A 15,471-nucleotide genomic window follows, 5' to 3' on the forward strand; every position below is an offset into this window, starting at 1 on the left:
AATTATCCAAATGTGAGTTCCATAAGGATTGCATTGACTATCTGGGCTACAGAATATCTAATAAAGGAGTGGAAATGGATCCCAATAAGGTGCAGGATGTCCTAGCCTGGGAGGCCCCAAAAACCAGGAGACAACTGCAAAGTTTCCTTGGCTTTGCCAACTTTTACAGACAGTTTATTCCTAATTTTGCACAAGTAGCCCTCCCTCTGATTGATCTTTTAAAAACGAAGGACAAACCCTTGGCAGCTGCAAAAGCCCCCAGCGCCCCTTTAAAATGGACAGCAGAATGTCAGGAGGCTTTTGAAACCCTCAAAAAATTATTCACTGTTGAACCCATCCTAAAACACCCAGACCCAGCAAAGCCTTTTGTTATTCAGGCAGATGCCTCAGACGTAGCCATTGGAGCAGTCCTCTTACAGAGGGATGAGGAAGGTGTGTTAAAACCATGTGCTTACTTATCTTGCAAGTTCACTGAACCTGAGCGAAGGTGGCTAGTGTGGGAAAAGGAGGCTTTCGCAGTGAAATGGGCTTTAACAAATTGGCAACATTTGCTGGAGGGAGCAGAAGCAACTTTTGAGGTTTGGACAGATCATAAGAATTTGGAGGCTTTGACAGCACCCAGAAAGTTGTCTCCTAAGCAGATAAGATGGGCACAATTCTTCAGCAGATTTAATTTCACTTTAAAGTACATCCCAGGAGGGAGGAATTTCTTAGCAGATGCGCTCTCCAGGCTGCCCCAGCACAATAGCCAAAGGGAGAAAGTGGTGTCAGCTGTAATCCCCAACCGGCAGGGGCCAGAACTGGCAGCTGCAGTCACCAGATCACAAAGTAATGCCACCAAAACCCTCCTCAAGTCAGAGTTATTAATGGGCTTAAATCAATTCCTGGAACAGGATGAGTGGTTCCAGGAGAATAAGGAGGAACTAACCCAGAGGGAGGGGGCATGGTGGAATGCAGATAGACTGTACGTGCCCCAGGAGGCTTGAAAAATGGTACTACAAAGGGGCCATGATGATAAAACAGCAGGACACTTTGGCTTTGTCAAAACTTTACATCTACTCCACAGGCAATTGTGGTGGCCTTTGCTCAGGAGAGATGTGGCAGAATATGTAACTACCTGTCCTGTATGCGCTATGGCCAAAAGGCAAGGGGGGAAACCCCGTGGGTTATTACAAACTGTGGCCTGCCCTGAAAAACCATGGAAAGAAATAAGCATGGATTTTATTGTAGGCCTGCCAGAGAGCAGGAAAATGACGGTGATTTGGACTGTTACTGATCTCTTCTCTAAACAAACTCACTTCATCCCGTGCAAAGCCATCCCCTCAGCGCCTGAACTAGCTGCATTGTTTATACAACACATATACAGATTACACGGTTGTCCTGAAAGAGTGATCAGCGACCGGGGGGTCCAGTTCTCCTCTAAATTCTGGAAGGCAAATTTAACTCTTTTGGGGTCTAAGCAAGCAATGAGCTCTTCCTTTCATCCTCAGACGGACGGAGCGACAGAGAGGAGGCATGCGGGGTTGGAACAGTATTTGCAATGCTTCATAAACCATCAACAGGACAATTGGGTGGAATTATTACCTTATGCTGAAGTGGCTTACAATAATACTGTACACGATAGTACTGGGCTGTCCCCTTTCCAGATTGTATCAGGGCAAGACTTTGTACCTATACCTGAACTTCCCCACGCTCAAACAGGGGTTAAAACAGTAGATGAATGGGGTGACAGGATAAGGGGATTGTGGCCTATCGCAGAAAAAGCGATTGCAAAAGCTAGAGAAAGTTACAAAGCACAAGCCGATAAGAAGAGAGCACCACATGAACTGTGGAAAGTGGGGGACAAAGTGCGGTTATCTACCAAGAATCTGAGATCTTCCAGAGCATGTAGAAAGCTGGATAACAAATACATAGGACCTTTCATGGTGGATAGAGTCATGGTGGATAGAGTAATTAACTCTGTGTCTGTACGCTTGAAACTCCCCAAAACCCTCAGGAAGATTAATCCTGTCTTCCACAGTGAACTATTGAAACCCTACAAGGAATCTGATAAATGGAGACCGGCAGTGGCCCCTCCTGGACCTATTATGATCGAGGGGGAACAACACTCTGAGATCAGGGAAATATTGGACTCTAGAAAATTCAAAGGAGACATTCAGTATTTGGTACATTGGAAACATTTCCCTAAATCTCTGGCTGAATGGATCTCCAAAAGACATGTTAGAGCTCCTGACTTAATTTTGGACTTTTATAAGAAGTATACTAACAAACCCAGGTGAATGTGTTGAACTCTGTTGGATGTATGTTTTCATAATTCCAGTTCCTCTATTCTTATTTCTAGGGCTCCTGGCCAGCGTGGTGAAGAGGGGTTTTGGGGGGGCAGTATGTCAGAACCTGGATCACCCAACTGTTGTTGTTTTCCATTGTATTGCATTCGTTGGGAGTTGGATTGATTTGTTTCTGCCACTTGTAACTAAGGGGGGTGGTGGCTGTTAATGGTTGTAAGGGGAGTTGGGAAGCAGCTTAACCATATATGGGCAATTTAGACTGGCTTGATTGCCGGCCAGGCAGCTGGGGCCCAAAGAACCGGGAAGAAGCTCGGGGAGGAGGGGGAGGAAAGAGAGAGGTCAACAACAAGTGAAGAGGAATCACCACGCCAGGCAATAAGGGGAGGGGGGATAAATAGAGGGAGGTTTACCCAAGGCGTTGGTTTTAGCAATGTTCTGTTTACAAGCTACATGTACCCCTTAATAAAGAAGTATTTTTCTGAACCAAGCCTGGTTGCGTGAGAATGCTTCAGAACTGAGAGTTGGACATCGTGGACTTGACACAGAGCTTGAAGAAGGCTGAGTACAAGTGGGCTGTCAATCAATCCTTTTAAAGTGGGGGGGAGGGAGAGAGTGTGGGGGAGAGAAAGAAAGAGCTACTGTGAAACTGATACATCTTCTTTTGCTTTCAAGGATTTCCAAGGGACCACGTTCTTATGAGAATCACAACCAAATCCTCTCTTCACCTGGGAAAAGTGACTGTTCTGCACCTTACCTGTACAGTAAGTGAGAAGTGCCAGGAAAACCACAGCCCAGCCCATGGCGAACTTTCACAAGGAATGTCCTTACGGAGGAAAATTATAAAGTCCTTGAGATCTTCCCCTTCCCTTTCCTTCAATGCCCCAGTTGTATCCCTTCATGCAAAGGAGATCTGCACTCATTGGTTCTACTAGAATATTTGATTCCACCAAAGCATTCTGAGGTCTTCTAGCTTAGCCAATGATCACAGGAGACATTTGCATGGAGAAGATTGAGAAATGGTGGAAGACTTAAAAAGTCTCTATTAAAATCTGACACTGTATTTTTCTCTTGGAGGGGCAAGTTATACTAGCAAGGGGCAAATTATGCTGAGAAATATTGAAATATATTCTACATTTCAAACTTCAGTGTTTCTAATCAGGCAAAATTCTTGTGCTTCCCTCTGGTAAGTAGAGCTTTGAGCGTATGAAGAAATGAACTCAGCCTGCCAATTCAATCATCTATGGATAATCTCTCAACTGACGATGGATCAATCCCTCAGTTTCAATGTCACTCAGTTTGATTTCCTATATTCACTGATATTTGAAGCTTTCCCTTTTTCAACCTGTTTCTTCATGAGTTTGCAACTTGACCCAAGGTCTGACGGTTCCTTGCAGGCATCTCTAAATAAAGCCATTCTCTTGCACACTCCTGTGCCCATCAACCTTCCTGGGTGAGGGAATGCTTAGCAGCTGGAAGTCAATCTAACATATCTCCGATGCAGAAACCCCAATCTTAAGTCAAAGTATGTGGTTGGTTCTTTTATGATCAGGAAGAAAAGTGAAGGTGTTTGTCACTGTGACTCCGGTTCCCATTTTTACCATAGATATGGTTCTTCATCCGTTTTACATTTGATGACACAATCAGGAATCGGAGTTTGTCCACTTCCTATCGGCCACCTTAGGCTGTTCCAGGGATGTCCCCTCCCCTCCAGTGACCGCTCACCGCCCTCCATGGCTGCTTTATTCTTTCATTCATCCATCCATCCATCCATCCATCCATCCATCCATCCATCCATCCATCCAATGTTTATGGCTGCCCATTTGGTGAAAGAGAGACTCTGGGTGGTGTACAAGAAAAGTATAAAACAGTAATAGATAAAAAACAATTTACAATTGAGAAAATAATTTTAAAAAATCATTACCCAGCTAATTATACCACTTTCCAAAACACCACTTGTCTCTTGTATAGGAACCTTATAATCGTGCATGTAGGGCTAGTTTGGAAGAGCGTCAGCCCTATGCAGTGTAGAGGATTCATTTCGGCTGGAAAGCAACTCAGCCTCTTCCATCTCTCTTTCCTTCTCCTATTAGCATTGTTCTCTAAGCATGACTAGTTTTTCTGTACTTCTGCAAGTGAAGGTTTCCACAGCAGTGGACTTCATTTATTACTACTGCAGGCAGCACCATTTAATGTTTCTACTGCAGGTCCAGGGCTGCCCACAGGCTCCTTCCAGGCTCCTACAGACTGCAAGGAAACAACTTCATGATCTGCCACAACTTCCATTCCCATGGCACAGCAATCGTGTCAGAGATTCCTCATCATATATCTCCCGCTCCCAATTTGCCCCATACTTCTCCTCCACACTAGTTTGTTCTGAAATAGACCATTTATGGACACCTATTTAGCACTGATTGAGAAGAGCACTAGATCTACTTAGAAATGGACCAAACAGCACACAGCTCTCTCCTAGCAATCTTTTAGATCAGCAACAAGCAAAGGGTCTGAAGATACCATTCCAAGCCCCCTCCTCCACCTACCAAACCCTAATCTGGAAAGTCCAGTGGGGAGGATTTTGATAGAGATCCCTAGCTATGCACTCCTTTTCTCAGCCCCCACAACCAATGTTGAGTGAAGCATTCAAGCAGGGCTTGGACAGCTTCTTAGTTTTTGTCTCAGTTCCACATTCGATAGAATCACTGTGCTCTGCCCGCTGCTCTCAAAAGATAAACAGTAATAAACAGCCTCATCTTCTCCTTGAACGTTGGAGATGGACAAGGTGGCCGAATTGGACGAAGAGTCAACGGAACCAGAAAATCGCTCGGGGATTCCGGAAGGTCTCTCGGTATCTAGATAGATCACGGTGAGAGGACTACTGCCAGGTTTCTGCTGATACCAGCTCACATAGCCGTCTGAAATGCTGCCACCTGTGCTTTTACAGTTGATCGTGACTGTCTCTCCAAGCAATGCTGACAAAGAAGGTGGTTGAGTCAAGGTGAACTGGGCCAAGGCGCCTGCAGATGGAAAAAATGGGGGTGGGGGATTCAACTGAGCTGCTGTCAGGGAGAAAGGCATTTTATGAAGTTTAAATACAGTAGAAAGGAGGCAAGAAAGGGATAAAATATCCAGGAAAGTAGAGTTGTGCATTGGAAGGCCAAAATACGTTTCACCTCCCTGTAGGACAGCCATACTTTACCAGTGAAGTAGGTGAGGAGGAAGAGGAGGAAGACAAACATTTGGGCCATGGCCGAGAAATGGGCAACAGTGGGTCTTCTGAAACCAGAGGCACCAGCAGAAGAGGAGGAACGGCAAATCCACCTCACTGAAGCTCTAGCGGGAGCCAGACCGAAGACCCCAACGAGACAACTGGCCCACCGCTGGGACCCACCGAGAGATTGGAACATCTGGGAAGACGCTGGAGGGTTCACCCCTGAGGTGCCAGCCCGCCCTCCATGGTCGAGGGCCATGGGGACCGCGACCAAGCCATGGGATGAGGGACAACGGGTGAGGGAGCTGGAAGACGAACTGCGCGCACTGAGGAAGGAGTGGGACAAGCTGAGGGTTCTGGCACAACCTTCCGTGCAAACTCCCAACCCCCCTCAGGGACCGGCGCCGGTCGACCAGCCCTCCCCAATGGCTCCGCTGGAACCATCGACCCCTCTCCCTCATCAGGCCCCGGCCCAAACCCCCACAGGACGCGGCGGGGGAGCAGGCCAGCAGCAAGCCGCCCCACAACCGCAGCAGGAGGAAGGGGACCTATTGCGAAGATGGGGGCTGGTAGAGAAGTACGACGGAGACCCTGCCCAACTGCCCGCCTTCCTGAACCAGGTGAGGATCTGCATGGGCACATGCGGGCGCCTGTTTGCCAGCGATGCCTGGAGGGGGCTGTATGTGTCCCGCTTCCTGGTAGGCGTGGCAGCTGAGTGGGTGAACGACTTGAACGAAACAGAGGCCCCAGAACTGGGGGACTTTGACCGCTTCATCACCGCCCTATGGGACCGATTCAAGGACCAATGTGCCCGCTCGCACACAGTGGAGGAAATCAGGGAGCTGAAACAAGGGGCGCGCCCCGTGTCAGACTATGCGCTAGAGTTCAAGCGCTTGGTGGCGAAACTCCCAGACTGGCCGGAGGGGTTCCTCGTGCGGCTGTTCCAGGAGGGGCTGGACCAGAGGCTCTTTGAGAGGGCCATGGTGCGGGGGTGCCCGGAGACCTTGGCGGGGTGGATCACCCATGTCTCCGTGTTGGAGGCGCAACTGGCCCCCTAGCGCCGCCCGGCAAACAGGGCGGAAACCGGCCAGGAAGGGGTTAACCCCCTCAGCAAGGCCGCAGGCCGCAGGGAAAACCTGCTTCATGTGCGGTGAGAAGGGACACTTCGTGGCGGCCTGTCCCCAGAACCCCAGGCTATAAACCACGGCGAAAGGGTAAAAAGCCGAGAAACCTGCAAGAGCGATGAAAGCCCCACGGAAAAGCACGGCGGCGAGAGGCGAAGAAGAGAGGCTGAGAACGGCCTACCTCTCAGACAGTGAGGACGGAGGGAAAATTGCCAGCAAGAGGGAGGAAAGCGACCAACTGAACCCAAGGAAATCGATTGAGGACATGCAGTCCAATGACGTATGAGGTAGTGATTCCTGCTCCGCAATCGACTCGTCGGGCCCGGCTCACAGCATTGCTCGATTCAGGTTGATCCCGAGTTTGATCAGCCTCGCGCTCGTCAACGGATTAAATTTGAAAGTGCACCGGCTGAAGACGCCCATAATCTTCAGGCAAGTGGATGGAACAGCGGTGGGGGGAGGTGCGGTCCGCTACTACACGGAGGCTTTTGAGTTAAGAGTCGGAACGCACCGGGAGGCTTTAAGGCGCCTGGTCGCGCCGCTGGCTAGTTGCCCCCTCATCCTGGGAACGTCCTGGCTGGAATGGTGGGACCCCCGCATCAGCTGGCGGGAGAAGACTCTGGACTTTCCGGATGGCGGGATGGCGGGCGTGGGACTGCGCAGGCGGAGCCCAACCCACGAGGGGAGCTGGGGCAGCAGCCCTGAAGGAGCAGCGGGAGGGGAGGAAATCCCCTGGCAATATAGGGACTTGGCGAAAGTCTTTAGCGAAAAGGAATCTGCCCCACAGACTGTGAGATTGAGATGGTGCCAGGAGCAAAGTACCCAACCCCAAAGATGTACTCAATGACCCAAAAGGAAATGGGGGCATTGAGGGAATTTATTGAGCCGGGGCTTCATAGTGCCTGCCAAATCCCCCCTGGCGGCGCCAGTACTTTTCAGAGAAAAGAAAGATGGGACTTTACGCTTATGCACAGATTATAGGGGGTTAAATGCAATATGCACAGAGAACAAATACCCTCTCCCATTAATACAAGATTTGTTCGCCCTTTGGCAAAAGGAAAGATTTTTACCAAACTAGATTTCAGAGAGGCATATTTCCGCGTGCGCATAAAAGCTGGGCACGAATGGAGGACCGCATTCTGCTGCACACTGGGACACTACATGTATCGAGTTCTCCCATTCAGATTAAAAGGCGCACCCGGGGTATTCATGCAACTGATTAATGAAATCTTGCATGAGTTTCTCTACCGAGGAGTGTTGGTGTACTTGGATGACATTTTAATTTACACTGAAACAATGGAGGAACATGTGAAATTGGTCAGGAAAGTGCTGGAGAAACTGCTAAATGCGCAATTGTATGCAAAATTATCCAAATGTGAGTTCCATAAGGATTGCATTGACTATCTGGGCTACAGAATATCTAATAAAGGAGTGGAAATGGATCCCAATAAGGTGCAGGATGTCCTAGCCTGGGAGGCCCCAAAAACCAGGAGACAACTGCAAAGTTTCCTTGGCTTTGCCAACTTTTACAGACAGTTTATTCCTAATTTTGCACAAGTAGCCCTCCCTTTGACTGATCTTTTAAAAATGAAGGACAAACCCACGGCAGCAGCAAAAGCTCCAGGGGCCTCTTTAAAATGGACAAGAGAATGTCAGGAGGCTTTTGAAACCCTCAGGCAATTATTCACTGCTGAACCCATCCTGAAGCAGGCAGATCCAGCAAAGCCTTTTGTTATTCAGGCTGATGTCTCAGATGTAGCAACTGGTGCAATCCTCTTACAAAAGGATGGGGAAGGAGTGTTAAAACCATGTGCTTACTTATCTAGAAAGTTCACTGAAACTGAGAGGAGGTGGCTGGTGTGGGAAAAGGAGGCTTTCGCAGTGAAATGGGCTTTAACAAATTGGAGCCATTTGCTGGAAGGCGCGGAGGATGCTTTTGAGGTTTGGACGGACCATAAGAACTTAGAAGCGTTGACATCACCCCGAAAGTTGTCTCCTAAACAAATAAGATGGGCACAATTCTTCAGCAGATTTAATTTCACTTTAAAATACTTCCCAGGAGGGCAGAATTTCTTGGCAGATGCTCTTTCCAGGCTGCCCCAGCACAATAGCCAAAGGGAGAAGGTGGTGTCAGCTGTAATCCCAAACCGGCAGGGGCCAGAACTGGCAGCTGCAGTCACCAGATCATAAAGTAATGCCACCAAAACCCTCCTCAAGTCACAATTCTTGTGAGCATCAGCTTTGGTCCCAGCACATCAAAGTATGCATTTCAGGCAACTGGTATGTTCTAGCCTGAATACCTGTTTGGGGATGTGTTAACTGATCCGTTTCTGGCCTCGCCCACCTCACCTCACACCAAGGACATCCGGCTATCAGAATATGGAAGGACTTCTCTATTTCTTACCTTAGGGAATGAGTTGGGCCGTGGTCCCTTTGTCAATCTCTTCTGCTCCAAAGCAGATCCTTACTTGGCAATCGGGAAGCAACCTGGAGCCACAGGCAATGGGGTTTCTAAAGCCAACTCACTTCTCTCATGCTCCCGTGCCTGTTGTCCTTGAGAGGTGATTCCTTGAAGGGTGAGATAGTCCTTTCCAGATGGAAATGGACCTGCAGGAGTTTCTCTCCTACCTCTTCAGCTCAAGGGTCCCCAGTCACAGGTCAAGGTTTGTTGCTTCTTGTTTCAAGCTGAAGAGGAAGAGTGCAGGTTTTTGTCACACTTCCCCATAAGCATTTACCACTGTGCAGCGTGCTAGCTCCACTGCTCCAACTACCACAGTAGTAATCAGCCTCGTCTCCTCCTTGAATGTTGGAGATGGACAAGATGGCCGAATTGGACGAAGAGTCAACGGAACCAGAAAATCGCTCGGGGATTCCAGAAGGTCTCTCGCTGTCACGATAGATCACTGTGAGAGGACTACTGCCAGGTTTCTGCTGTTACCACCTCACATAGTTGCTTGAAATGCTGCCACCTGTCCTTTCACAGGTGATCCTGACTGTCTCCAAGCGATGCTGACATAGAAGGTGGTTGAGTCAAGGTGAACTGGGCCCAGGCGCCTGCAGGTGGAAGAAATGGGGGAAAATTCAACTGAGCTGCTGCCAGGGAGAAAGGCATTTTATGCAGTTTAAAGAAAGTAGAAAGGAGGCAAGAAAAGGATAAAATATCCAAAAAAGTAGAGTTGTGCATTGGAAGGCCAAAATACGTCAAACCTCCCTGTAGGACAGCCATACTTTACCAGTGAAGTAGGTGAGGAGGAAGAGGAGGAAGAGAAACATTTGGGCCATGGCTGAGAAATGGACAACGGATCTTCTGAAACCAATCCTCCCTCTAGGTTGCCCCCTTCGCTCTACTCTTAAGCTCTAGAACTGGTGGCTGAAAAAGTATGCAAATATTTTTTCCGGTCTATTTCTTTTTTAACACACACACACACTCCTGCAGTCCTGAGACAAAGACAAGGGGTAGTTTGCATAAGATCTCACCTGCAAGACTCGCCTGTCGGGTGCAGAAGGGGGTGGAACTCCATGGCTGCCTTCCCAGAACACACTGAATTTTCATCTTTTCTGCACTCTCCCTCTACAGTGAGAGGTAAACTTACCAAAATTTCTAAGTTCATGCTAAATATTACCCTGCCACAAAAAAATACCACAAACCAAACCTAATTCAGCCTGTGATCAAATCCATAAGTCACCCTGAATCCATGTATTGCATGAACGATTCCTATTCAGTTGGTGTTTTTAAGCTTCCTGAACAAGAATATGCTGAAATCTGTAATGGACCTGCATATTTCCCTGGGAATCCCAGACCAGAATCATGAATGTCAGGTTTATACTTTGAAGACTCTTTTTCCCTAATCCCCTGCTCTGTGAAGACCCCACAGCCCCACCACCTGGCAGGCTGGGGATCAGCCTCTTCAAAACGGAGTCAGAGAACATCTTGAAAGAAACTACTATGGCTGTATCTTCAGTAGTTTCATTCATTAATTATGTGGTATCAAGTCAGCGTTGACTCTCAGTGACCGTAGGAATAGACCTGCTCCAGAATGATCAATCTGCACCCTATTCCCCAAGTGGAAAGTCTGAAAATTGTTTCTTCTTAGTAAGCTTTAGGTTAGAAACTATGGAAGGCCACCAGTGAAATCTAGTGGCTGGAGAGATTCAAATAAGACATCTGTCGAATAGCAGGGGGAACCCACTTCACACACTTTCCCCCTGGAGATGCAAATGGGGGTGGAAGGGAACAAATGAGGTTGAAAGAAAAATAGATGCACCAAGAGACTCAAACATCTACATCAATATGGGTTGTAGAAAAGTAGGTGCACATCTAAAGTGGGGAAATGAGAGGATTCTTGGAAAAGACTCCATTACTTGATCTATTTTCTTTTCCTCACCCCAATATTCTCCACAGAATCTCTCTGTCTCTGCTAAAATCTTTGGGATGGTGATTTTTGCACAGCCTCTTTGCAAGCTCTTTGTTTAGATGATTCCTCTTCCTCCATGCTCATTGGTAGTTAATGATGCCAAAGAAAAAGAAAATATTCATTTATTTCCGTGGAAGGCGGAATATCCTTTGCTAAGGAGCCTCCTACACCTCTCCCATGAGAAAACCCAACTGGTCAAAACTGAATAAAGGAGATTTTGAAAACAAGGAGAAACAGCTCTTAGATTCATGAGTTTTGAAACACCATCAGAGAGATAAAGCATTGAGCACCACCTTTTTGATCAGTTGAAACTTCAGTCCCAAATGCTTGGAAAACACTTCAGAAGGTCTTGCAGTGAGTCGCAATACAGAAAACGAAAGCATGGAGAAGCTGAGTCCCCTTTCCCTGGACATGGCTCCACCTGGCATTTCGTCACCCACATTAAGCAGGGCACCCAAAATGTTCTCCCAAAAATTGCATTTTTCCCTTCAAGACATATGTTATACCAGCAAGGAGCAAATTATGCCTAAACATATTCAAATACTTTCTGCATCAGAATCTTTATTGTTTCCAATCAGGCAGAATTCTTGTGCTTCCCTCTGGCAAGTAGAACGGTAAGCCTATAAACTAATCAAGTCAGGCTATGAATTCAATATTAGGTAAGCCCCTCTGTTTTAATGTCACTTCCTTTTATTTCCTATATTCATTGATATTTGAAGCTTTCCCTTTTTCAACCTGTTTCTTCATGAGCTTGCAACTTGGCCCGAGCTGTGACGGTTCCTTGCAGGCATCTCTAAATAAAGCCATTTTCTTGCACACTCCCGTGCCCATCAACCTTCCTGGGCGAGGGAATGCTTTGCAGCTGGAAGTCAATCTAACGTATCTCTTTGATGCAGAATCCCCAATCACGGGTCAAGATATGTGGTTGGCTCTTTTATGATAAGGAGGAAAAGTGAAGATTTTTGTCATGCTTCCCCATAAGAATTTACCACTGTGCAACATACTAACTCCACTATTCCAGCTAACACAGTCATAAACTGCCTCTTCAGCCTGTGCATTTGTGATGACTGAGGATCCAGTGCTCCCAGACCTGTGGCTGTAAACCGATCTGGGATCCCTGCTCCCCTGCTGTAGCCATCACAGTGTATTTAGCGAGAGGATTCTCCAGATTTCTCTTGATTCCAGCAAATGCTGTAGGAACTCTGAGTTGTGCAGGGGAAGGTGATCATTCCTCCCAGGGACACGGAGATGGAGGAAGGCTGGGACCAAGTGGGCTGACAAGCAATGCCTTTAAAGAAAGGGGGAGGGGGGGAGAGAAAGAAAGAAATAAAATATTCTATTCACCCAAAGCATTTTGAGGTCTTCTTGCTTAGCCAATAATCAAAACACCCATTTGCATAGAGGAGATTGAGAAATGGAGGAATTCCTCAAAGGCTCAGTTAAAATCTGACCATCCTGTTGTGGATCAGGGAAACTTCTGAATATCTTCAAACACCCAACTTTGTACATGACTTTGACATGGAAATGCTTACCTGTAAATGTAATTATGTAATTCAACTTAATCTCAGTCAGCAAGTCAAAGCTAAGATGTAATTGTAATAAAACAGATTAGACAGTTTGTAGCATGGCTTCATTCCTGTTTATTGTGCTTCTCTTCTGAACAAAGCAGATTTTGCTAGATAAATGGCCCTCATTGGCAAATGGAGACAGATCTGCCTAATATTTCTATTTCTTGGATTCGCACAGCTCAAGCAAAGATCAAACTATACTGATTGTTCCAATCCGTTGAGGATGAAGGAAGATGAATTTGATCACAGTGCCCCAAGCCAGTTGACCACTGTGAAAGAGGTCACCAAACCACATTCCACAGCAATGGAATCTTCAGCCTGGATGTTGCTGATGGTCAAATGCTCCATGATCTCATAATGGAAAACCAGAAACTGCTCTAGGATTCCTTCTCTTCTACTGTAGTCATAACTGTGCACATATTATGGAGCTTGTTTATATCTTTGTGGAAATCAGTAAATGACATCAGAGCTACTAACAGCACAGAGGATTTGGGATGTTTGTCTTGGGGACCCAGATTCAGCTGCAGACTGACTTGGATAATAAGCCAAACTGTTGAAGGACAAACATCAGCAATGACCTTGAGACATTACTGTGTCTCCCCAAATATTTCAACAGTTCTATTCAACGGACAAACACCAGGAGCTTTCTTGGCTTCCAGGGAAACAGGAGTTTTTAGCAAACTTCCCTAAGCTATAAATGAGGAATAGCAGAAATCTAAAAGCATGGACCATGATGAGGAGCTGCACTTTCTGAAAGAAGATCAACTGGATAGGATGGTCCTCTTCTCTTGTCTTATGTCAAACAAAATGGCACAACTGTCCCTTCATCTCACTGATGCACACAGGACAAAAAAGAAGGAAGGAAGGAAGGAAGGAAGGAAGGAAGGAAGGAAGGAAGGAAGGAAGGAAGGAAGGAAGGAAGGAAGGAAGGAAGGAAGGAAGGAAGGAAGGAAATCAAATGAAGAGAAGGGTTTTTGTCTCACTTCCATATCTGAATGTTTGACCGTGGAACTCACTACCTGTCCAGATACAACAATAATAGGTTGCCTTGTCTTCAATCAAAACCCCAGTGACAGTCAAGGACATCATATTCCCTGATCTGGACCCAGAGAAATGGGCTGGAACCCCCGATGGTCTGGTCCTGGTGCTATAAGTCGGTGTTCAAGGTTTATTCCCAGGTTTCTGCTGGGACCACCAAGGGTAGTTGCCATCCCCAAGATTTCCAGCATCGTATGAACAAGTTATGGTGACTGTCCCTACAGGGGCTACAATTTCTGGGTCCTTCACAGTCTGCCATTGTTGAAGGCTGGGACCTGAAAGAGAGCAAGGCATTGCTTCTTCAACTGAGGGTCAAGAGAACCACCACCAGGAATTACACCCTCAGCTATCTAGCAAGGAGACTCTTCTGACTTCATTTCTAGAAAAGTTTGTGCCACCTTCCAAAGGGATTTCTCTTACTAATAGTGACCAGGACTATGGACAGAAGCAGTGCCTGGACCACAGTGGGAGAACTCGATGGGCCAATCACTTGTCTAAATCAAAAGGATTTCCCACTTGCTGGGTTGGTAGATGAAGGGCAAGAGAGGAACTCCCTCATGCAAATCTCTTGCTCTTCATCTACCAACCCAGCCCTCAGGAAGGCTGATTAGAGAAGGATCAGCTGCTAAGATATGACTTATCTAAAAATATTATTTTCTTGGAATGAGGAGCAAGGGTAGAGACAACAGTTCACCCTGGAATAGATTGAAGACTGTCTGAAGTTCATTCCATGAAGCTGTTTTGATTTGCAGGAGTTTATGAAGCCGTATTGCCAAAAGCAATGCTTTGGAGCAAATGTGGGATGGATTGGGGGAACGTAAAGCAGGCTTATTGATGTAAATCTCATCAAGGATGGTTCCAGGGAAGGAAAGCTCCCTCCAAGGCCACCAGCTCTAGGAAAAAAGAGGTCTGTCCTCTGGTTGGAAATAAGGGCCTGAGCAGGTCATCAGCAATTCAGATATTCGTTTTTATTTTTAATCTTTTTTAACATGCAGTTCGAAGCAGAAATATTACAGTTAAAGCATTTCTCTTTATCCTTCCTTATTTCACCTGTTGGATGAGGGGTCCGTGCACTCTTCCCTCCCTTACTCTAGAGGAAGACAGTAGTCTCTGCAGGAGCCACATCTGCCCATCCTTTTCCTTCACTCATTTTTGGAGGAAGGTGAAAGGGCAGCAGCAACCCCTACTGGCCACTGATATCGCAACATCTGTCTTCTGCCCACCTTGGCTGAAGAAATGGAGCCTTTGCCAAACTTTGAGGGCCATCATCTTCCCTCTCCTCAAAACTCAGCAGAGGGAAGAGAAAAAATAGTGAGATAAAAAGAGGACAGAAATGAAACAAGATGTGTCTTCTTTTTGAGTCCTCCCATGGAAGATGTCACAAAGCCTCTTTTCTTGTTTTTAATACTTTGATTTGAAAAAAAGGCAATTTAGGTAGAGATTAGTTTTATGTTCTGGGTAAAATTTTTAATTTTTTTTTTAATCTATAATCCCAGTTTGAAAAACACTTTTGTGCCATAGTGTCATAATGCTCGGGCTGCTTCCACTGCTGCGGTTCTGCCATTCCAGCAGGAGGGGGGTGGAGATTGGAGCAGGACTGCTCGATGCCGGCAAGTCATTTCCCGAACCCTCGGGCACGCTTATGAACTGAGCAACGGAGGATATCAGGGAGCCTCGACACCCTGAGCAAGAAGGACTAGTGATCAAGGGGGAGGGGGAAAGGAAAGGGCTTTAAATTTGGGGTTTGGCACATGGGGATTTAGCTCCAGCTATTTCTTTTTGCCATATCACAGTGCACTTCTGTTTTCGCAATAAATCTACTTATCTCTGAAC

The sequence above is a fragment of the Python bivittatus genome, unplaced genomic scaffold (genome assembly GCF_059951505.1).
Source record: "Python bivittatus isolate LINGU-HERP-01145 unplaced genomic scaffold, Pbiv_v1 ctg000110_np1212, whole genome shotgun sequence".
NCBI classification, from domain to species: Eukaryota; Metazoa; Chordata; class Lepidosauria; order Squamata; family Pythonidae; genus Python; species Python bivittatus.